This window comes from Triticum urartu, chromosome 7 (genome assembly GCF_003073215.2).
Source record: "Triticum urartu cultivar G1812 chromosome 7, Tu2.1, whole genome shotgun sequence".
Lineage (NCBI taxonomy): Eukaryota > Viridiplantae > Streptophyta > Magnoliopsida > Poales > Poaceae > Triticum > Triticum urartu.
Genome location: NC_053028.1, coordinates 28,966,106 through 28,989,687, shown reverse-complemented (window position 1 = coordinate 28,989,687; position 23,582 = coordinate 28,966,106).

Sequence of the window (23,582 nt, the reverse complement as noted above, 5' to 3'; positions counted from 1 at the left end):
TTTATTATATCCCTCTTGGATGCCCATCATGTACTAAATTCATAACCTAAGCAAATTACCATGCTGTTTAAGACTCTCAAAATAATATAAGTGAAGCATGAGAGTTCAAAAATTTCTATAAAATAAAGCCACCGCCGTTCTCTAAAAAGATATAAGTGAAGCACTAGAGCATATTGCCTAGCTCAAAAGATAAAAGTGAAGCACATAGAGTATTCTAATAAATTCACGATTAATGCATGTCCCTCTCAAAAGGTGTTTACAGAAAGGATAATTGTGGCAAACTAAAAATCAAAGACTCATATCATACAAGATGCTCGAAGCAAAACACATATCATGTGGTGAATGAAAATATAGCCCCAAGTAAATTTACCGATGGATTGAACACGAAAGAGGGGATGCCATCCGGTGCATCCCCAAGCTTAGATGATTGATTGTCCTTGAATGTTACCTTGGGGTGCCTTGGGCGTCCCCAAGCTTAGGCTCTTGCCACTCCTTATTCCATAGTTCATCAAATCTTTACCCAAAACTTGAAAACTTGACAACACAAAACTCAACAGAGAACTCATGAGATCCGGTAGTATAAGAAAATAAAATCACCACTTTTCACTAGTAGAAAACAGACCATTAGTACCGGTTTGTAAGGGCCTTTAGTGCCGGTTATGGAACCGGCACTAAAGTTTCGGCACTAAAGGCCCCCCCTTTAGTACCGGTTCGGCACGAACCGGCGCTAAAGTGCCACCACGTGGCGTGAGCTCGCGCCCTGGTACGGGGGACCTTTAGTACCGGTTGGTGTTACCAACCGGTACTAAAGGGTTTTCTTTTGAATTTTTTTTTGAAAATTTTGGAAATTTTTTTTGATTTTTTTTGATTTTTAATTTTTCTGAATTATTTGATGATTTAGTCTCTAATCACCTCTCTTAACTGCTCAAGTGTGGATCACTCATTCCAAATCATCTAACTTCCCGACCGGTCACCCATCCCTCTCACTACTCCAGCCCGAGCACGCTTAGCTTTCAGGTTCTATTCTCCTTTGTTTCCGAGTCTGCACTTGTTGTTTTCCTGACAATAGTAAGATGTCAATCCTATTAACCCTCACGAGTTTAGCTTGAGCATGAAGTCACACATTTCACCGTTTGAGTTTGAAACTATTATTCTAAAAAACAGTAATTATTTAGTAACGCTAATATTTCTTGAATAAGTTTGACCATAGTTTGACCACAGTTTGACCATAGTTTGACCAGATTTGACCAAAATTCAAAAAATTGAAATAATTATTTAGTAACACTAATATTCTTGAATAATTATGTAGTAACACTAATATTTCTTGAATAAGTAGTTTGACCATAGTTTGACCACAGTTTGACCACAGTTTGACCAGATTTGAACAAAATTCAAAAAAACTGAGATACTTATTTAGTAACACTAATATTATTGCGTAATTATTTAGTAACACTCTATATTTCTTGAATCAGTTGTTTGACCGGTTTGACAAGATTTAACCAAAATTCAAAAAAACATAAATTAGAGCATATCTTTTTTTCCTTTTACAATTTGTCATTTCAAAAATTGTCCTAAACCCTAAACCCGGGACTTAAAACGTCGGAAACTCTATGCTAAACAGTAAAAACTAAGGGTTTAGACCATAAAACCTAACCCTAAACGCTGAAATCTAAACCCTAGCACTAAACGCTAAAAACGTCCAAAAAAACGTCTAAAACGCCCAAAAACTCTATTTTCCCTTTGGAATTTTGTGATTTTAAAAAATTGTCGAAACGGAAAACTGGTTAGGATGATTTAGTTATGATTTTTTCAAGTTTGAAAATTGCCCTATAGTGCCGGTTTGTGTCTCCAACCGGTACTATAGGTCAGACCCCTTTAGTACCGGTTCATGGCACGAACCGGTACTAAAGGTTAGACCTTTAGTACCGGTTCGCGCCACGAACCGGTACTGAAGGTAATCGTGGGGCCCCGGCTTGATGCCAGCCTGCCACCACCCCTTTAGTACCGGTTCGTGCCACGAACCGGTACTAAAGGTTCAACACGAACCGGCATTAATGCAAATCTGTTCGAACCGGCACTAATGGTACCATTAGTACCGGCTCAAATACAAACCGGCACTAATGTGCTTCACGTTTGACCCTTTTTCTACTAGTGTTTGGTACTGTTGTGAACTCATTATTTATTTATATTGGTGTAATATCTACTGTATTACAACTTTTACATGGTTCATACCCCCCGATACTACCCATAGATTCATCAAAATAAGCAAACAACACATAGAAAACAGAATCTGTCAAAAACAAAACAGTTTGTAGCAATATGGAAATTTCGAATACTTCTGTAACTCTACGAATTCCAAAAACTCGGGACAACCTGGGCAATTTGTATATCAATCTTGTGTAAAACATTCAGAAGGTTTGGTCACTTCTGTGAATTATCAAAAGTATTTTACTGGACGCAAAAGTTTCTGTTTTTCAGCTAGATCAAATCAACTATCACTGCAGACCATCCCAAAGGTCTTATTTGGCTCAAACAGTAATTAAAACACCAAAAAACCATTACTACAAAGGTATAATGTGTATTTCACATAAAAACATAAAACAAAAATATTGGGTTGTCTCCCAACAAGCGCTTTTTTTAAAGCCTTTTAGCTAGGCATTGATAATTTCAATGGTGCTCACATAAAAGATAGCAATCGAAACACGAAGAGAGCATCATGTAGCATGTGAATTTTTTTAGGTCCAACATAATTCCTATGCATATGCATTTTATAAGCAAACCAATTATCAAGACAAGCAAAAACTAGCATATGCAAGGAAGAAGAAAGAAACAATAGCAATCTCAACATGACGAGAGGTAATTGAGTAACATGAAACTTTTTACAACCATATTTTTTCTCTCATAATAATTACATGTGGGATCATATTCAAATTCAACAGTATAGCTATAACATAACATATTCTCTAGATGATCCACATGCATGCAAGGTTGACACTCTTCCAAGATAGTGGGATTAACATTAACTAAAGTCATGACCTATTAAAACCCACTTTTATCAAAAATTTCATAAGATTGATCATTATCCAAAGTAGTGGGATCATTGTTAACTAGAGTCGACACTCTTCCAAACCCACTTTCAATATTATCGCAAACATATTCATCACGAGGCTTAAATAAATTTTCAAGATCATAAGAAGAATCACCCCAATCATGATCATTGCAATAAGTAGCGGACATATCAAAATTAGCATCCCCAAGCTTGGGGTTCTGCATATTATTAGCACAATTGAAATTAATATAATTTATAATAACACCATTTAAATCATGCTTTTCATTCAAGGAGCTATCGTGAATCACTTCAAAATTTTCCTCTTTAAGTACTTCATCACAATTTCCAGATTCACGAATTTCAAGCAAAACTTCATAAAGATAATCTAGTGCACTCAACTCACTAGCAATAGGTTCGTCGTAATTGGATTTCTTAAAAAGATTAGAAAGTGGATGAGGATCCATAAACTCTTTTCTTCCTTATTTTCAATAAATACACAATTATACCAAGTGAACAAGCAAACAAACACTACTAAGGAAAACCCTATCAGTAGCGCGGGTATTTTGCCTATCAGTAGCGCGGGACGACGCGCTACTGATAAGGCGCTACAGCTAACGTGTAGCAGTAGTGCCTTTCGTCCCACGCTACTGCTATACATAGCTAGCAGTAGCGCGCTTTAGTACAGAGCACTGCTGCTAATATCTGCAGCGCTTTTTAGCAGGTAGCGCTACTGGTAAGGCAGCGCTAATGCTACTTTGTTCCCCTCACTACTACTAGTTTTATTAGTTTCTGTTTTTTCTGCATATTTGTTTTGTATTTGAATAGGCTTTATACAATAATCTTTAGCATATCATACACATACAAATGTAATCATAGCATATACATACAAATAGTCTCATCAAATCATGTCATCATCATAATCATCACCCAACACAAAGTGGTCTCTCGTCATCATCTCGAAAATAGCGATACAAGTCTCGATTACTTGCAACTACATTGTCATCCATCTAAACAATGATATACGTGAGAAGAGCTATCACTTTGAGTGAGAGCGGAACTATGCAGTACATGAGTTCGTATCCCTCTCTCGCATTAGCGTGAACCTAAACTAACTACTGCCTGTCGCTCGGAAACTGGAAACTGGTACACCTGGGCCTGACACTCCGGCCACTCGTCATATATATATACTCCTGGCGTAGCACTTCTTCGCCATCGATGATCTATGCACCTGCATCGTCACATGAGTCGATGATATGCAACATATATAGTTGAGAAACAGAAAGAGACGGACTTGGCAAAAATAGAAGCAACATATCATAAGCATAAATAACAAAGTTGATCATACCCAAAATGCCCTAACTAGAGTGGTCGTCACTAGTCGAGGAGGACGGTTTAATTACATCACAAATAAAGTTTCGTCGTGCATAACTCAAAGTTTCGTCATACAGAAAGTATGGACTAAACGGACACATTGTCATATACCGACAATCACTCCAACATGTAGTGTCATCCATCCAAGTCAGGGAGATAGTCCCCGAGCCTAGTGAAAGGCTTCAGGTCGAGATGCTGAGCGGCTACCCGTGTTCGGACGTCTTCCCACGACATTTGTCCTTCTTCGTAAAACATCCCTGTTTTTCCGACGACCTCCATCATGATGATTTGGGCAAGTTCGCGCTGGATGTGATAGAACTCAGCTCGAAGTCGATGATCCTCGATATCTCCTACGTTCTTTGCCCATTGCAAAATATGGGCATCGCCGGATGTAGGTGACATGTGAAGGTTCTGGTGATCCTGTCTGTACTCCAGCATGTGGTGTAGGACATAGAATCCATCATTAAGAGAATCACTCGGTTGCTGGATGCAGCAGAGGTCGGTCTTATGGCCGAAGGCGGGCCTACCGTCCCTTCTCTTCTTGTCCTTGACCTCTCCACCCCGTGTGTCGTAGTAAAATATAGCACTGTCGAGAACATCCTTGATGTGGGTGTAATCCTTTTTGTTATTGTTCTTCGACGAGTCCAAGTAAAGAGCGTGGGAGTATCGGGGGTAGAGGATGATGAGGACGGCGCGCCCACCGATGCGCAAAATAAGTACACCTCAAATTAATTATCCTCCACCGTGCAAATGAATGATTGAAATCAAAGGAAGGATATCCACGCGGATCACTTACAGGAGATGATAAGGCATGAGAATCGCCTCCTTGTCCTTATTAGCGAGCATGAAATTGACAATGTATTCCCTCGCATATTCATGGTGCTTTGCACAGACTCCCAAGAAGCCCTCGTGCATGAAGTACGGGTCAGTGACACAGATATGAGGTATCTGCTCTACCCCGATATTTTAGTTCATGTGCAAGGCATAAAGGTGGACAAACGTAAAATCCAGCTTCTTCATGTGAAACATGTCGAATATGTAATCGAATCGAAGGAAGAACTTCTCCGCGGGGAATGTGTCGACGTACGATAATTGCCACGGAACGTTAACCACGTAGAATGGGTATCCTGGATCTTTCGAGGCGATGATGCCTTTCTCTATCCGTGGCACATCGTCATGAAGTCTCCTTAGATCATCGAATCTGGCCCCTAGGGATGCTTCAAGTAGGATTGGTTGACTGGGGATATGCCATTTTTCCGCACGGGGGATATCTATACGGTCTTGAAGCCAAGGCTGCTGAGGCAGCTGGATCATAGAAGCAACTTTTTTTCTTTTCCCCGGTCTCTTCCTAGACTTCTTTACTACCGGAAGGTCGTCCATAATACGTTCAGCCTCCGGAGACGGCAATTCAGGCACCGACTCATGACGCTCAAACCCTAAGTAGGCGCCAATATTGACATACTGTTGAGTGTCATCGTCATCCTCATCCTCATATATGGCGACGTCACCAGCAACTAATGGAGCCTTTTCCTCACCCCCTCCGCTATCACCCAGCATCACAGCCAACGCTAATTGGGTAGGTGAGGTGTTGATGTTCATACCTAACTGCGTGCTCGTGGGTGTGCTCCCGGCCGCCTTCAAACGAAGATGACTCTTTGGCCACAACAGGACCCACCCATTGCAACAATCACTAAGCTGCCGTGGGGTCTCGTCGTCATCCCCCACTAGTACCAGAGGAGGCAAATTCTCATGGCCTGGTTTGACACTGGCCACGAAAACCTTGAAGACGTCCGGGGGGATCGGCCGGCTATGGAACAATGGTTCCTTCGGCTGCATTATCGTCACCTTCCCCACGTCCACCTTCTGGTCGCTGATGGTGTACAATATGGTGCACGTGGTTTTGTCAACCTGCAAAGAAAAGTCTGTGACGTGAGACATCCGAAAGGCAAACGTGAGATTATACATTTATTGAAGGGGGCTGGTGTGACAGATACCGTGAGGGCGTCGAGCTCAGCCAAAGAAGAAGCACCGCCAAGCACGTTCGGTGCCGGAGCCGGTGCCGGAGCAGGTGCAGGAGCCAGTGCGGGAGCAGGTGCTGGTGCAATGATACTTGAGCTGCTCCCCAAGAAGTCAGCAAGGGGAAAGTCCGCTGCATTTTTTCTGGATTTTGCCTGCTCCAATTGAAAACGGACGGAACCAAGGAAGTAGACATATCTACAAGCACCTGTTTTGTGACAGCTACCGCTGTTGCGACTATCTCAGATGATTTCTTCACAACCGCTGTTGCAGCAACCGCTCAACCTTCTTGTCGATGTTTTCTTCAGTTAACCTCCGTCTTTCCTTTCTCTCCTCCGTGGTCTCATGGTAGTACTTCTTCCACGTGGCGCCGTCTCCGACACCATGCACGCGTCCATACGACGGTCGAGTCTCCATCGGGAGTCGTTTCAATATGTTCAACGCCCGGTTGAATGGAGTGTCCCACTTGGGCCTCGCCAACGCCTCAGACGGCGAGTCGCTTTCGGTCGTAATCCGGTGCTGCTCTCTCTGCAAAAGGCACACGGATCGTTTACAAATATGACTAACGTGCGTTCGAATTGATCAGAAACTAAAATTACCAGCAGTCTCATGAACTCCGTCGTGACCGCGTTCATCTAGAAAATCTTCTTCACTGGGTCCCAACGGTGCCGGGCCCTGAGGACGTCACACTCCTGTGGGACGGTGAACTCCGCCAAGGGGTCTGGGATGCCCAGACTCGCGGCTTCCACGTCCTCCTTGGCCCATATGGACCTCTTCCCGCCGTGACCACGGCTTCCGAGGTGGTGGCACCCAATGTTCCTCTGTTGAAGCCCCTTCATGTACTTCGACTTTTTTTGGCAGCTTCGGCCTCGCAAGCCGCCTTGAATATTCCAAAGTGCTCTGTCGTGATTGTCGGATTATCCTTTACAATCTCGGAGTAGGGTTCCTTTTGTTGACGATATGATATTTCACCCTTGATTTCCAGGCGGCCAACGCGTCACTAAACTTGGTCATGGCGTGTTTGTTTATCTTCTTCGTTGCCAGGTCCTTATCTGGATCTTTATAATCCTTTTCATTTCGGCCCGGGAACAAGAATATCTGGTGCAGCTTCTTTAGGAGGGAGGGCCTCATATTATCTATCTTCTGTAGTTTCTCATCGTTGATGGTGGAGCTTGTCCGTATGATGCAGATTATTTGATTCCCGTAGCACGCGCGCGCTTCCTCGGACGCGTTTGGCTCAAAATTGCCGTCGTCCACCTCCGTGACCACCAGTCTAGTAGTCCTGAACTTGTTAGGAAGCCGTTGCCTCTATGCTTTCGGTTCTATACCGGCTCCGCTAGTCTCGGCGCCAGTCTCAGTCTGAGCGCCGATCTCGACGCCGGTCTCAGTCTCAGCGCCGGTCTCAATGTCGGTCTCAATCTCCGATGTGACAGGTGGACCAAGCAACATCAACTCTTGATCGTCGGCTTGTCTCAAAAATTCTTCTGCCGCCAGGTAGACGTTGTCGCAGTCACCAGAACCCTGTCCTTCATCGTTGCTAGCCATGTTTCCTACGATTAAATCTAGTCAATTAATTCTAGACCTAATAAAATGAATAATGACATAAAAAGGCCTATGCTTTGTAGGAACATTGACTCCTTCCCGGTGCGGCAAATCGCGGGCACTTGATATGTCCTAGTTTGTAGCACAAGTCATGCCGAAATTCACGGAAAATTTTGGCATGACCTTTGCTAAAAAGTGGACAAATCGGGCACCTAAAATTTGCCGGAACGGAAATGAATCAACATTCCGGCAAAACATAGGCCATCCGTGTTTCATTCCCTGGAAACAACAAAAGGCCACATGGGCACAATCGAACCACACTTCAATGAAAAGATATAACATGACCACTTCAATGAAAAGATAGAATCAACAATAAAAGTCTAGGAAGGATCATCTTTAAAATAAAACTTGCCTAAATTCTTTTCCTAGAAAAATAGTGGTATTTTCAAAAATCAAAAATCTTTGCAAAATGACCTCACTAAACACTTCTCTGCCTAGGACAGAACTCAAATTCTGTCCCTTCTCTAACCCTTCTCACCTAATGCTCTAAAATAAATTTTTCCTCTAACCTAGCGACCCTAGTTAACCTAGCTTGTTAACCTAACGAACCTAATTAACCTAGCTATTTAACCTAGTTAGTTAACCTAGTTTACCTAGATAATTAACCTAATTAAAGTAGTTAACCTAGCTAGTTCTTTGTCAAAGCCCTAACTAATTTTTTGCACTAACCTAGATAATTAACCTAATTAAACTAGTTAACCTAACTAGTTCTCTGTCAAAGTCCTAACTAAATTTTTGCAATAACCTAGATAATTAACCTAATTAAACTAGTTAACCTAGCTAGCTAGTTCTCTGTCCAATGTTTGTCCTATGCATGAGAGAGAGAGAGGAGGGGTGGGGGCTTACAAAGGATGGCTCCGGTCGTGCCGAGGGAGGCAGTGGTGGCGAGGGAGGCAGGGGCGTCTCCGATGATGGCGAGGGAGGCAGTTGTGGCGAGGGAGGCAGGGCGTCGAGGGTGGCTCCGCTGGCGCCGAGGGCGGCTCCGGTGGCGTTGACGAGGCCGCTTGGCTCCAGGGGCGTCGACGGCTGATATGTCTCCAACGTATCTATAATTTTTTATTGTTCCATGCTATTATATATTCTGTTTTGGACGTTTAATGGGCTTTATTATACACTTTTATATTATTTTTGGGACTAACCTATTAACCGGAGGGCTAGCCCAAATTGCTGTCTTTTGCCTATTTCAGTGTTTCGAATGAAAGGAATATCAAACGGAGTCCAAATGGAATGAAACCTTCGGGAGAGTTATTTTTGGAACAAACGTGATCCAGAGGACTTGGAGTGGACATCAAGAAATCATCGAGGAGGCCACGAGGCAGGAGGGCGCGCGTACCCCCCTGGGAGCGCCCTCCACCCTCGTGGGCCCCTCGTAGCTCCACTAACCTACTTCTTCCTCCTATATATACCTACGTACCCCAAAACCATCAGACATGGAGCCAAAACCCTATTTCCACCGCCGCAACCTTCTGTACCCGTGAGATCCCATCTTGGGGCCTTTTCCGGCGCTCCGCCGGAGGGGGCATCAATCACGGAGGGCTTCTACATCAACACCATAGCCTCTCCGATGATGTGTGAGTAGTTTACCTCAGACCTTCGGGTCCATAGTTATTTGCTAGATGACTTCTTCTCTCTCTTTGGATCTCAATAGAAAGTTCTCCTCGATTCTCTTGGAGATCTATTTGATGTAACTCTTCTTTTGTGGTGTGTTTGTCGAGATCCGATGAATTGTGGGTTTATGATCAAGATTATCTATGAAAAATATTTGAATCTCCTTTGAATTCTTTTATGTATGATTGGTTATCTTTGGAATTCTCTTCGAATTATCAGTTTGGTTTGGCCTACTAGATTGATCTTTCTTGCAATGGGAGAAGTACTTAGCTTTGGGTTCAATCTTGCGGTGCTCGATCCCAGTGACAGAAGGGGAAACGACACGTATTGTATTGTTGCCATCGAGGATAAAAAGATGGGGTTTATATCATATTGCATGAGTTTATCCCTCTACATCATGTCATCTTACTTAAAGCGTTACTCTTCTTATGAACTTAATACTCTAGATGCATGCTGGATAGCGGTCGATGTGTGGAGTAATAGTAGTAGATGCAGGCAGGAGTCGGTCTACTTGTCTCGGACGTGATGCCTATATACATGATCATACTTAGATATTCTCATAACTATGCTCAATTCTATCAATTGCTTGACAGTAATTCGTTTACCCACCGTAATACTTATGCTATCTTGAGAGAAGCCACTAGTGAAACCTATGCCCCCCGGGTCTATTTTCCATCATATTAATCTCCCGTCAACTAGCTATTTCTGGCACCATTTATTTTGCTTTCTTTACTTTTACTCTTTACCATAAAAATACCAAAAATATTATCTTATCATCTCTATCAGATCTCACTCTCGTAAGTGACCGTGAAGGGATTGACAACCCCTTTATCACGTTGGTTGCGAGGTTCTTATTTGTTTGTGTAGGTGCGTGGGACTCGAGCGTGGTCTCCTACTGGATTGATACCTTGGTTCTCAAAAACTGAGGGAAATACTTACCTTACTTTACTTCATCACCCTTTCCTCTTCAAGGGAAAACCAACACAGTGCTGAAGAGGTAGCAAGAAGGATTTCTCGCGCCGTTGCCGGGGAGTCTACGCACAAGTCAAGACATACCAAGTACCCATCACAAACTCTTATCCCTCGCATTACATTATTTTCCAGTTGCCTCTCGTTTTCCTCTCCCCCACTTCACCCTTGCCGTTTTATTCGCCCTCTTTTCCGTTCGCTTCTTTTTCGCTTGTTTCTTGTTTACTCGTGTGTTGGATTGCTTGCTTGTCACGATGGCTCAAGACAATACTAAATTGTGTGACTTTACCAATACCAACAACAATGATTTTCTTAGCACTCCGATTGCTCCTCTTACCGATGCTGAATCTTGTGAAATTAATGCTGCTTTGCTGAATCTTGTCATGAAAGGTCAATTCGCCGGCCTTCCTAGTGAAGATGCCACAACCCATCTAAATAGCTTTGTTGATTTGTGTGACATGCAAAAGAAGAAAGATGTGGACAATGATATTGTTAAGTTGAAGCTATTTCCTTTTTCGCTTAGAGATCACGCTAAAACTTGGTTTTCGTCTTTGCCTAAAAATAGTATTGATTCTTGGAATAAGTGCAAAGATGCTTTTATCTCTAAGTATTTTCCTCCCGTTAAGATCATCTCTCTTAGAAACGATATTATGAATTTTAAGCAACTTGATCATGAACACGTTGCACAAGCTTGGGAGAGAATGAAATTAATGATACGTAATTACCCTACACATGGTTTGAATTTATGGATGATTATACAAAAAATTTATGCCGGATTGAATTTTGCTTCTAGAAATCTTTTAGATTCAGCCGCAGGAGGCACTTCTATCGAAATCACTTCAGGAGAAGCTACCAAACTCCTAGATAATATTATGGTTAATTCTCAATGGCACACTGAAAGATCTACTAGTAAAAAAGTGCATGCGATAGAAGAAATTAATGTTTTGAGTGGAAAGATGGATGAACTTATGAAATTATTTGCTAATAAGAGTGTTTCTTCTGATCCTAATGATATGCCTTTGTCTACTTTGATTGAGAATAATAATGAATCTATGGATGTGAATTTTTTTGGTAGGAATAATTTTGGTAACAACGTGTATAGAGGAAACTTTAATGCTAGGCCGTTCCCTAGTAATTCCTCTAATAATTATGGTAATTCCTACAGTAATTCTTATGGAACTTTTAATAAGATGCCCTCTGAATTTGAGACTAGTGTTAAAGAGTTTATGAATTCACAAAAGAATTTCAATGTTTTGATTGAAGAAAAATTGCTTAAAATTGACGAATTAGCTAGGAACGTGGATAGAATTTCTCTTGATGTTGATTCTTTGAAACTTAGATCTATTCCACCTAAGCATGATATCAATGAGTCTCTCAAAGCCATGAGAATTTCCATTGATGAGTGCAAAGAAAGAACCGCTAGGATGCGTGCTAAGAAAGAATGCTTTGTAAAAGCGTGTACTTCAAATTTTTATGAGAATAAAGATGAAGATATAAAAGTTATTGATGTGTCTCCTATTAAACCATTGTTTTGCAATATGAATCTTGATAATGATGGGACTGGAGATGAGTCAACTTTAGTTAGGGCGTCCCAAAAATTTGGAGTTTTTAGATCTTGATGCAAAAATTGGTAAAAGTGGGATTGAAGAGGTCAAAACTTTAGATATCAATGAACCCACTATCTTGGATTTTGATAATCCCCAAGTGCAGGGAATCATCATAGCAATTCCCAAAGGTGGAAGTGATAAGTATGGAGTGTCAAACCCACAAGGAGCAAAAGGTAAGATCAATATTCTCTCAAGTCCTATCTGCCACTAATACGAATCTACGTACACCGAACGTTTGCTTCCAACTAGAAACGAGAAATAAAACTATGTTGTGTGTATGAAGAGGATAACTTTGCATGATATCGGAGAGCTAAAATATAAAAGTAGGTGCTGTTATCAAAAAATTAGAATATATTACTAAATATTATAAATAGCGAGTGTGGAATAATGATGGCGGTGTGCGGAATTGTCCTAGGCAATTGTTAACAAGACCGGTTGTCGTCATTGCAATTTCATATGAGGGAGAGGCATAAGATAACATACTTTCTCTTCTTGGATCATATGCACTTAAGATTGGAACTCTAGCAAGCATCCGCAACTACTAAAGATCATTAAGGAAAAACCCAACAATAGCATTAAAGCATCAAGTCCCCTTTATCCCATACGCAACAACCCCCTTACTCGGGTTTATGCTTCTGTCACTCAAGCAACCCACTAGAAGCGAATCATGAACGTATTGCAACACCATATAGCGAGAATCCCTCATGCTTGCGCGACACGGAGGGCACCATAGGACAGCACCAAAATAAAACATATAACTCGTACCAATCTAGATCATCAATCAACCCAAGGACAAAGGATATCTACTCGAAACATCATAAGATGGCAACACATCATTGGATCATAATATGTGGCATAAAGCACCATGTTCAAGTAGGGATTACAACAGGGTGCGGGAGAGTGGACCGCGTAAAAGAGATGAGGATGGTGATGATGATGGTGATGTTGATGAAGACGATCACCGTGGCGATGATTCCCCTCCCGATGGCACTCCGGTGCCACCGAGAGAGAGGAGGAGAGGTTCTCCCCCTTGTGCTTCCTCCTCCATGGCCTCCCCCTAGATGGCGAGAGGTTCTCCCTTTGGTCCATGGCCTTCATGGCGATGAAGGCCCCTCCGGGATCGTCCTCCATGGCCTCCGGTGATGATGGCCCCCTCTGGCAGGGTGCCAGAGAGGGCCTAGATTGATTTCTCGTGGCTACAGAGGCTTGCGGCGGCGGAACTCCCGATCTCGGTTATTTTCTGGGGGTTTCTGTATTTATAGGAATTTTTGGCGTTGCTTTCACGTCAGGGGGGTCTCCGAGTCATCCACGAGGCAGGGGCCCATGCCCAGGGGGGGTGGGCGTGCCCCCCACCCTCGTGGACAGCCCGGGACTCTTCTGGCCCAACTCTTTTGCTCCAGGGGCTTCTTTTGGTCCATACAAAATCAACAAAAATTGGCACGTCAATTGGACTCCGTTTGGCATTCCTTTTCTGTAGAACTCAAAAACAAGGAAAAAACAGAAACTAGCACTGGGCTCTAGGTTAATAGGTTAGCCCCAAAAATCATATAAAATAGCATATAAATGCATATAAAACATCTAAGATGGACAATATAATAACATGAATACTTCATAAATTATAGATACGTTGGAGATGTATCAGATTTCAAGGAATTTAATTATGATAATTGCTCTTTGATAGATTGTATTTCCTTGTTGCAATCCGTGCTAAATTCTCCTCATACTTATAGTCAAAATAAAGCTTTTCCTAAACATATCGTTGATGATTTAATGCAATCTTATGAAGAAAAACATGAGTTGGAAGTTTCTATTCCTAGAAAACTTTATGATGAGTGGGAACCTACTATTAAAATTAAAATTAAAGATCATGAATGCTATGCTTTGTGTGATTTGGGTGCTACTGTTTCCACGATTCCAAAAACTTTGTGTGATTTGTTAGGTTTCCGTGAATTTGATGATTGTTCTTTAAACTTGCACCTTGCGGATTCCACTATTAAGAAACCTATGGGAAGAATTAATGATGTTCTTATTGTTGCAAATAGGAACTATGTGCCCGTAGATTTCATTGTTCTTGATATAGATTGCAATCCTTCATGTCCTATTATTCTTGGTAGACCTTTCCTTAGAACGATTGGTGCAATCATTGATATGAAGGAAGGGAATACTAGATTCCAATTTCCGCTAAGGAAAGGCATGGAACACTTCCCTAGAAAGAAAATTAAATTACCATAGGAATCTATTATGAGAGCCACTTATGGATTGCCTACCAAAGATGGGAATACCTAGATCTATCCTCGCTTTTATGCCTAGCTAGGGGCGTTAAACGATAGCGCTTGTTGGGAGGCAACCCAATTTTATTTTTAATTTTTAGTTTTTTTGTTTCTGTTTAATAATAAATCTTTGATATAACCTCTGGTTAGATTTTTTTATGTTTTAATTAGTGTTTGTGCCAAGTGAAACCTATAGGATCTTCTTGGATGATATTTATTTGATCTTGCTGAAAATTCCAGAAACTTTCAGTTCACGAAAACAATTGTTAAAAATCACCAGAACGTGATAAAATACTGATTCCAATTGCAGCAGATCAATAAACAAATTATCTAGGTCGTCCTGTTTTGGTAGATTATTCTGAGTTCCAGAAGTTTGTGTTAGTTACAGATTACTACAGACTGTTCTGTTTTTGAAAGATTCTGTTTTCCATGTGTTGTTTGCTTATTTTGATGAGTCTATGGATAGTAAAATAGTTTATAAACCATAGAGGAGTTGGAATACAGTAGGTTTAACACCAATATAAATAAATAATGAGTTCAATACAGTACCTTGAAGTGGTGTTTTGTTTTCTTTCGCTAACGGAGCTCACGAGATTTTCTGTTAAGTTCTGTGTTGTGAAGTTTTCAAGTTTTGGGTAAGGATTTGATGGATTATGGAACAAGGAGTGTCAAGAGCCTAATATTGGGGATGCCCAAGGCACCCCAAGGTAAATCCAAGGACACCAAAAAAGCCAAAGCTTGGGGATGCCCCGGAAGGCATCCCCTCTTTCGTCTTCGTCCATCGGTAACTTTACTTGGAGCTATATTTTTATTCACCACATGATATGTGTTTTTTCTTGGAGCGCCTTGTATGATTTGAGTCTTTGCTTTTAGTTTACCACAATCATCCTCGCTGTACACACCTTTTGAGATAGACACACATGATTCGGAATTTGTTAGAATACTCTATGTGCTTCACTTATATCTTTTGAGCCATATAGTTTTTGCACTAGTGCTTCACTTATATCTTTTAGAGCACGGCGGTGGTTTTGTTTTATAGAAATTTTTGTTCTCTCATGCTTCACTTATATTATTTTGAGAGTCCTACAAAACAGCATGGTAATTTTCTTAAATTGAGAAATTAGTCCTAATATGATAGGCATCCAAGATTAGTAAAAAATTTCTTATAAGTGCGTTGAATACTAAGAGAAGTTTGATGCTTGATAATTGTTTTGAGATATGAAGATGGTGATAGTAGAGTCATGCTAGTTGAGTAGTTGTGAATTTTAGAAATACTTGTGTTAAAGTTTGTGATTCCCATAGCATGCACGTATGGTGAACCGTTATGTGATGAAGTCGGAGCATGATTTATTTATTGATTGTCTTCCTTATGAGTGGCGGTCGGGGACGAGCGATGGTCTTTTCCTACCAATCTATCCCCCAAGGAGCATGAACGTAGTACTTTGTTTCGATAAATAATAGATTTTTGCAACAAGTATATGAGTTCTTTATGACTAATGATGAGTACATGGATTATACACACTCTCACCCTTCCACCATTGCTAGCCTCACTAATACCGCGCACTTTTCGCCGGTATCATACAGCCACCATACCTACCTATTATGGAATTTCCATAGCCATTCCGAGATATATTGCCATGCAACTTACCATCATTCCGTTTGCTATGACATGCGTCATCATTGTCATATTGCTTTGCATGATCATGTAGTTGACATCGTATTTGTGGCAAAGCCACCGTTCATAATTTTCATACATGTCACTCTTGATTCATTGCATATCCCGGTACACCGCCGGAGGCATTCACATAGAGTCATATTTTTGTCCTAAGTATTGAGTTGTAATTCTTGAGTTGTAAGTAAATAAAAGTGTGATGATCATCATTATTAGAGCATTGTCCCAGTGAGGAAAGGATGATGGAGAATATGATTCCCCCACAAGTCAGGATGAGACTCCGGACGAAAAAAAGAGTACATAAAAAAAGAGAAAAGGCCCAAATAAAAAATGAGAGAAAAAGAGAGAAGGGACAATGTTACTATCCTTTTACCACACTTGTGCTTCAAAAGTAGCACCATGATATTCATGATAGAGAGTCTCCTATGTTGTCACTTTCATATACTAGTGGGAATTTTGCATTATAGAACTTGGCTTGTATATTACAATGATGGGCTTCCTCAAAATGCCCTAGGTCTTCGTGAGCAAGCGAGTTGGATGCACACCGACTTAGTTTCTTTTGTTGAGCTTTCATACACCTATAGCTCTAGTGCATCCGTTGCATGGCAATCCCTACTCACTCACATTGATATCTATTGATGGGCATCTCCATAGCCCATTGATACGTCTAGTTGATGTGAGACTATCTTTTTTTTGTCTTCTCCACATTCCACATATAGTGCTATATCCATGGCTCACGCTCATGTATTGCGTGAAGATTGAAAAAGTTTGAGAACATCAAAAGTATGAAACAATTGCTTGGCTTGTCGTCGGGGTTGTGCATGATTAAATACTTTGTGTGATGAAGATAGAGCATAGCCAGACTATATGATTTTGTAGGGATAGCTTTCTTTGGCCATGTTATTTTGAGAAGACATGATTGCTTTATTAGTATGCTTGAAGTATTATTATTTTTTTATGTCAATATTGAACTTTTATCTTTAATCTTTCTGATCTGAATATTCATACCACAAATAAGAGAATTACATTGAAAATTATGCTAAGTAGCATTCCACATCAAAAATTCTGTTTTTATCATTTACCTACTCGAGGACGAGCAGGAATTAAGCTTGGGGATGCTTGATACGTCTCCAACGTATCTATAATTTTTGATTGCTCCATGCTATTATATATTCTGTTTTGGACGTTTAATGGGCTTTATTATACACTTTTATATTATATTTGGGACTAACCTATTAACCGGAGGCCCAGCCCAAATTGCTGTTTTTTGCCTATTTCAATGTTTCTAAGGAAAGGAATATAAAACGGAGTCCAAACGGAATGAAACCTTCGGGAGAGTTACTTTTGGAACAAACGTGATCCAGAGGACTTGGAGTGGACGTCAAGAAATCACCGAGGAGGCCACGAGGCAGGGGGCATGCCTACCCCCTAGGCGCGCCCTCCACCCTCGTGGGCCCCTCGTAGCTCCACCGACCTACTTCTTCCTCCTATATATACCTACGTACCGCCAAACCATCAGACACGGAGCCAAAACCCTATTTCCACCGCCGCAACTTTCTGTACCCGTGAGATCCCATCTTGGGGCCTTTTCCGGCGCTCCGCCGGAGGGGGCATCGATCACGGAGGGCTTCTACATCAAAACTATAGCCTCTCCGATGATGTGTGAGTAGTTTACCTCAGACCTTCGGGTCCATAGTTATTAGCTAGATGGCTTCTTCTCTCTCTTTGGATCTCAATACAAAGTTCTCCTCGATTCTCTTGGAGATCTATTTGATGTAACTCTTCTTTTGCAATGTGTTTGTCGAGATCCGATGAATTGTGGGTTTATGATCAAGATTATCTATGAACAATATTTGAATCTCCTCTGAATTCTTTTATGTATGATTGGTTATATTTGCAAGTCTCTCTTCGAATTATTAGTTTGGTTTGGCCTACTAGATTGATCTTTCTTGCAATGGGAGAAGTGCTTAGCTTGGGGTTCAATGTTGCGGTGCTTGATCCCAGTGACAGAAGGGGAAATGACACGTATTGTATTGTTGCCATCGAGGATAAAAAGATGGGGTTTATATCATATTGCATGAGTTTATCCCTCTACATCATGTCATCTTGCTTAAAGCGTTACTCTGTTCTTATGAACTTAATACTCTAGATGCATGCTGGATAGCGGTCGATGTGTGGAGTAATAGTAGTAGATGCAGGTAGGAGTCGGTCTACTTGTCACGGACGTGATGCCTATATACATGATCATGCCTAGATATTCTCATAACTATGCTCAATTCTATCAATTGCTCGACAGTAATTCGTTTACCCACCGTAATACTTGTGCTATCTTGAGAGAAGCCACTAGTGAAACCTATGGCCCCCGGGTCTATTTTCCATCATATTAATCTCCCATCAACTAGCTATTTCTGGCACCGTTTATTTTACTTTTTTCACTTTTACTCTTTACCATAAAAATACCAAAAATATTATCTTATCATCTCTATCAGATCTCACTCTCATAAGTGACAGTGAAGGGATTGACAACCCCTTTGTCACGTTGGTTGCGAGGTTCTTATTTGTTTGTGTAGGTGCGTGGGACTCGAGCGTGGTCTCCTACTGGATTGATACCTTGGTTCTCAAAAACTGAGGGAAATACTTACGCTACTTTACTGCATCACCCTTTCCTCTTCAAGGGAAAACCAACGCAGTGCTCAACAGGTAGCAACGGCGTGCGCCTCCGGTGGCATCGACGGCGCGCGGCTCTGGTGGCTCCAGGGGCGTTGACGTCGGCAGGAGACGGCGGCGAAGTAGGGCGACGGCGAATTGGGGAGACAACTGCGAAGTGAGGCAAGAGATTTGGGGGAGAAGTGGTGGCCGGGGGGACCACTTTTGGGTTAAGTCAAACTTAGCGGTAACACGTTTCTGTAAACGCGCTATAGCTAAGTTAGCTATAGCGCTTTTCAGTAAATGCACTACTGCTATAGCTATGTATTTTCCTTTTCTTTTCTTATTTCCTTTTCTCTTTCTATAGCGGGGGTCTAAACAAGCGCTACTACTAAATTATCTATAGCGCCTCTGATGAACAGACGCTACTGCTATTCCTTTCTCCTTTTTCCCTTTTTCATTTATTTTTCTTTTACATTTTATTTTTTTCCTTTTTCCTTTTTTTATTTCTTTCATTTTCATTTACTTTTCTATTTGTTTTTCATTTAATTTTCTTTTCATTAACAGTAGCGCGTTTCACAGTAAACGCGTTGCTAAAATACTTAGCGGTAGCGCTCTTTCTACCAGACCGCTACTACTATATGTAGCCTCTCGGCTTAGTAGTGAGAATTTTGGTAGTAGCGCGTTTAAAAGTAGACGTGCTACTGCTACATTTGTGTCTGCAGTGCATTTATCGGCATGCGCTACTGCTATTTAGCAATAGCACCCTTCTTTAACAAGCGCTACTGCTAAAGTTCTGTGTATAAGGTTTTCCCTAGTAGCGAAACTATGTAAGACATAAAGGCGAACGGAAAGAAGGCAAATATAAGGGCAAATATTTTTGTATTTTTTTAAACGTTTTAGAAGTGAGGGAGAGGAAAACGAGAGGCAAATGGCGTATAATATAATGCAAGAGATGAGAGTTTATGATGGGTACTTGGTAGGCTTGATGTAGACCTCTCCGGCAACGGTGCCAGAAATTGTTCTTGCTACTTCTTGAGCTTGCATTGGTTTTTCCCTTGAAGAGGAAAGGGTGATGCAGCAAAGTAGAGGTAAGTATTTCCCTCAGTTAGAGAACCAAGGTATCAATCCAGTAGGAGGTACAAGCAAGTCTCCAACCTATGCACCTGCACAAACAATCAAACACTTGCACCCAACGCGATAAAGGGGTTGTCAATCCCTTCACGGTCAATTGCGATGGTGAGCTCTGATAGAGATAAATATAAAAGATTACTAAAATGTAAAACCAGATAAAAACAAATAAATTGCGGCAAGGTATTTTTGGGTTTTTTGATTTATAGATCTGAAAATTTATGATGGAAAATAGACTCGGGGGGGGGGGGGCATAGTTTCACTAGAGGCTTCTCTCTTGAAAGAAAAAAGAACGGTGGGTGAACAAATTATTGTTGATCAATTGATCGAAAAGCGCAAATTTATGACGATATCCAAGGCAATGATTATGAATATAGGCATCACGTCCGTGTCAAGTAGACTGACTCCTGCCTGCATCTACTACTATTACTCCACACATCGACTGCTATCCAGCATGCATCTAGAGTATTAAGTTCATAAGAACAAAGTAACGCCTTAAGTAAGATGACATGATGTAGAGGGATAAACTCAAGCAATATGGCGAAAACCCCATGTTTTCACCCTTGATGGCAACAATACAATACGTGCCTCGCTACCCCTACTATGTCACTGGGTGAGGACACCGCAAGATTGAACCCAAAACTAAGCACCTCTTCCATTGCAAGAAATACCAATCTAGTTGGCCAAACCAAACCGATAATTCGAAGAGAAATAAAAAGATATCAAATCATGCATATAAGAATTCAGAGAAGATTCAAATAATATCCGTAGATAAGCTGATCATAAATCCACAATTCATATAATCTCGACAAACACACCGCAAAAAAGTATTACATCGGATAGATCTCCAAGAACATCGAGGAGAACTTTGTATTGAAGATCAAAGAGAGAGAAGAAGCCATCTAGCTAGTAGCTATGGACCCGTAAGTCTGTGGTAAACTACTCACGCATCACCAGAGAGGCAATAGGGTTGATGTAGATGCCCTCCGTGATCGAATCCCCTCCGACAGATCGCCGAAAAAGGCCCCAAGATGGGATCTCACTAGAACAGAGGCTTACAGCGGCGGAAACATATTTTGGTGGACACTTCTGGTCGTTTGGGAATATTTGGGAATTTATTGGCCAAGAATTAGCGATCGAGGAGCCTCGGGGGGCCCACAAGGCAGGAGGCTCCCCCCTACGGCACGCCCCTGAAGCATGCCGCCGCCTTGGGACTCCTCTGGCTTCATCTCCAAGTCCTACGTGTGTCTTCTGGTCTAAGAAAAATTATTGCGAAAGTTTTATTCCATTTGGACTTCGTTTGATATTCCTTTTCTGTAAAACTCAAAAACAAGGAAAACCAGAAACTGGCACTAGGCTCTGGGTTAATAGGTCAGTCCCAAAAATAATATAAAATAGCATATTAATGCATATAAAACATCCAAAATAGATAATATAATAGCATGGAACAATCAAAAATTATAGATACATTGGAGACTTATCAAGGTCAAACGGAGCTATGTGGGCCCCACAAGCCACCAAGGCGTGCCCTGGTCCCTTGTGGGATACTGCTCCATCTTCTCGTCCCCTCCCGAAGCTTACAGGGTCTCTTAATGGCAGAAAAAAATACCCCAAAAGTTTCATGGCATTTGGACTTCGGTTGGTACCAATATTCTGAAAACCAAAAATAAGCAACACACTACAACTGACACTGGGCACTAAGTTATTAGGTTAGTCCCAAAAAATGATATATAATTGCTTGTAAGTGTATAGAAAACATCCAAGATTGATACTATAATAGCATGGTGTTGCGGAACGTTGGATGGAAAACAAAAAAATTCTACGCACACGCATGATCTATCCATGGAGATGCATAGCTACGAGAGGGGGAGATCATCCTCATACCCTTGAAGATCGCTAAGAGAAAGCATTTATTAAAGCGGTTGATGTAGTCGTACACCTTCACAACCCGTTCCGATAAAGTACCAAACGTACGGCATCTCCGCGTTCAGCACACGTTCAACTGGATGACTTCCTCGCCTTCCTTAGACCTTTTGAAGGGTCCAACCATGTCAAGCCCCCTGATTGCAAACGGCCAATTAATTGGAATCATCCAAAATTCTTGAGCTGGCAAATGAGCCCGTCGAGAAAATTTCTGACATCCATCACACTTACTGACGATATCCTCTGCATCAATATGAGCCGTCAACCAATAAAACCCATGATGAAAGGCTTTAGCCACTAAGGATTTAGAGTCGGCGTGATGACCACAATCACCTTCATGGATCTCTCTTAAAATTTCACAGCCCTCTTCAGGAGAAACACAACGTTGGAACACGCCTGTCACACTCCATCGGTGTAACTTGCCATTGACAATAGTCATAGACTTAGATCTCCTGGTGATTTTTCTTGCCAAAGTTTCATACTCAGGTAACTCGCCCCGGGTCATATAAGCCAAGTAGGGAAGCATCCAATCAGGAATAGCATGGAGAGCCACCACTAACTGCACCTCCGGGTCAGGAATAGCAAGATCCTCTTCTGAAGGATGATGCAATACATCCAAAAACTCATTAGGAGGCACCGGCTTACAATGATACCCAAGCCGGCTCAAGGCGTCAGCCGCCTCATTCTTCCTTCGATCCAGATGCTCTAGTTGGTACCCCTTGAAGTGACCAGCAATGTTGTCAACCGCTCTGCGATAAGCCGCCATGAGCGGGTCTTTAGAATCCCATGTGCCTGAGACTTGCTGAGCCACCAAGTCTGAGTCGCCAAAGCACCTGACCCGACTTAAGTTCATCTCTTTGGCGACTCGAAGGACATGGAGTAAAGCCTCATATTCAGCTGCATTGTTAGTACAAGGAAACATCAGCCTTAAAACATAACAAAATTTGTCACCTCGTGGGGAAGTCAAAATAACTCCAACCCCCGAGCCTTCCAACTGTCTTGACCCATCAAAGTGAATCGCCAATACGTGTTATCAGGCTTCTCCTCAGGTGTCTGCAATTCTGTCCAGTCATTGATGAAATCCACCAGAGCCTGAAATTTGATAGCTTTTCTTGGTACATACTTCAAACCATGAGGCCCAAGTTATATTGCCCACTTAGCAACCCGGCATGTTGCCTCCCTGTTCTGAATAATGTCTCCCAAGGGAGCAGAGCTGACCACAGTAATGGGATGACCAAGAAAATAATGCTTCAGCTTGCGACTCGCCATGAACACCCCATATACCAGTTTCTGCCAGTGTGGATATCGTTGCTTGGACTCAATCAACACCTCACTAACATAATAACCCGGCCTCTGGACTAGGTACTCCTTACCCGTCTACTTGCGCTCCACCACAATCGCCACACTGACGGCCTTACTATTAGCAGCCACATACAGGAGCAAAGGTTCTTTCTCAATGGGAGCCGCAAGAACCGGCGTCTCAGCTAACTGCTTTTTAAGCGCCTCAAACGCCTTATCCGCAACGCCACTCCAGACAAAATGATATGTCTTCTTCATCATATGGTATAAAGGAATTGCCTTCTCTCCCAGGCGGCTTACAAACCAGCTTAAGGCCACGATACTGTGATAGCCTGATTTTTGGCCCTTTCCTTTTCTTTTGTTTTTCTGAGGTTTTTGCTTGAGTTTTCTTTTTCGTGGCTTTGTGGTCTGGAAACTGA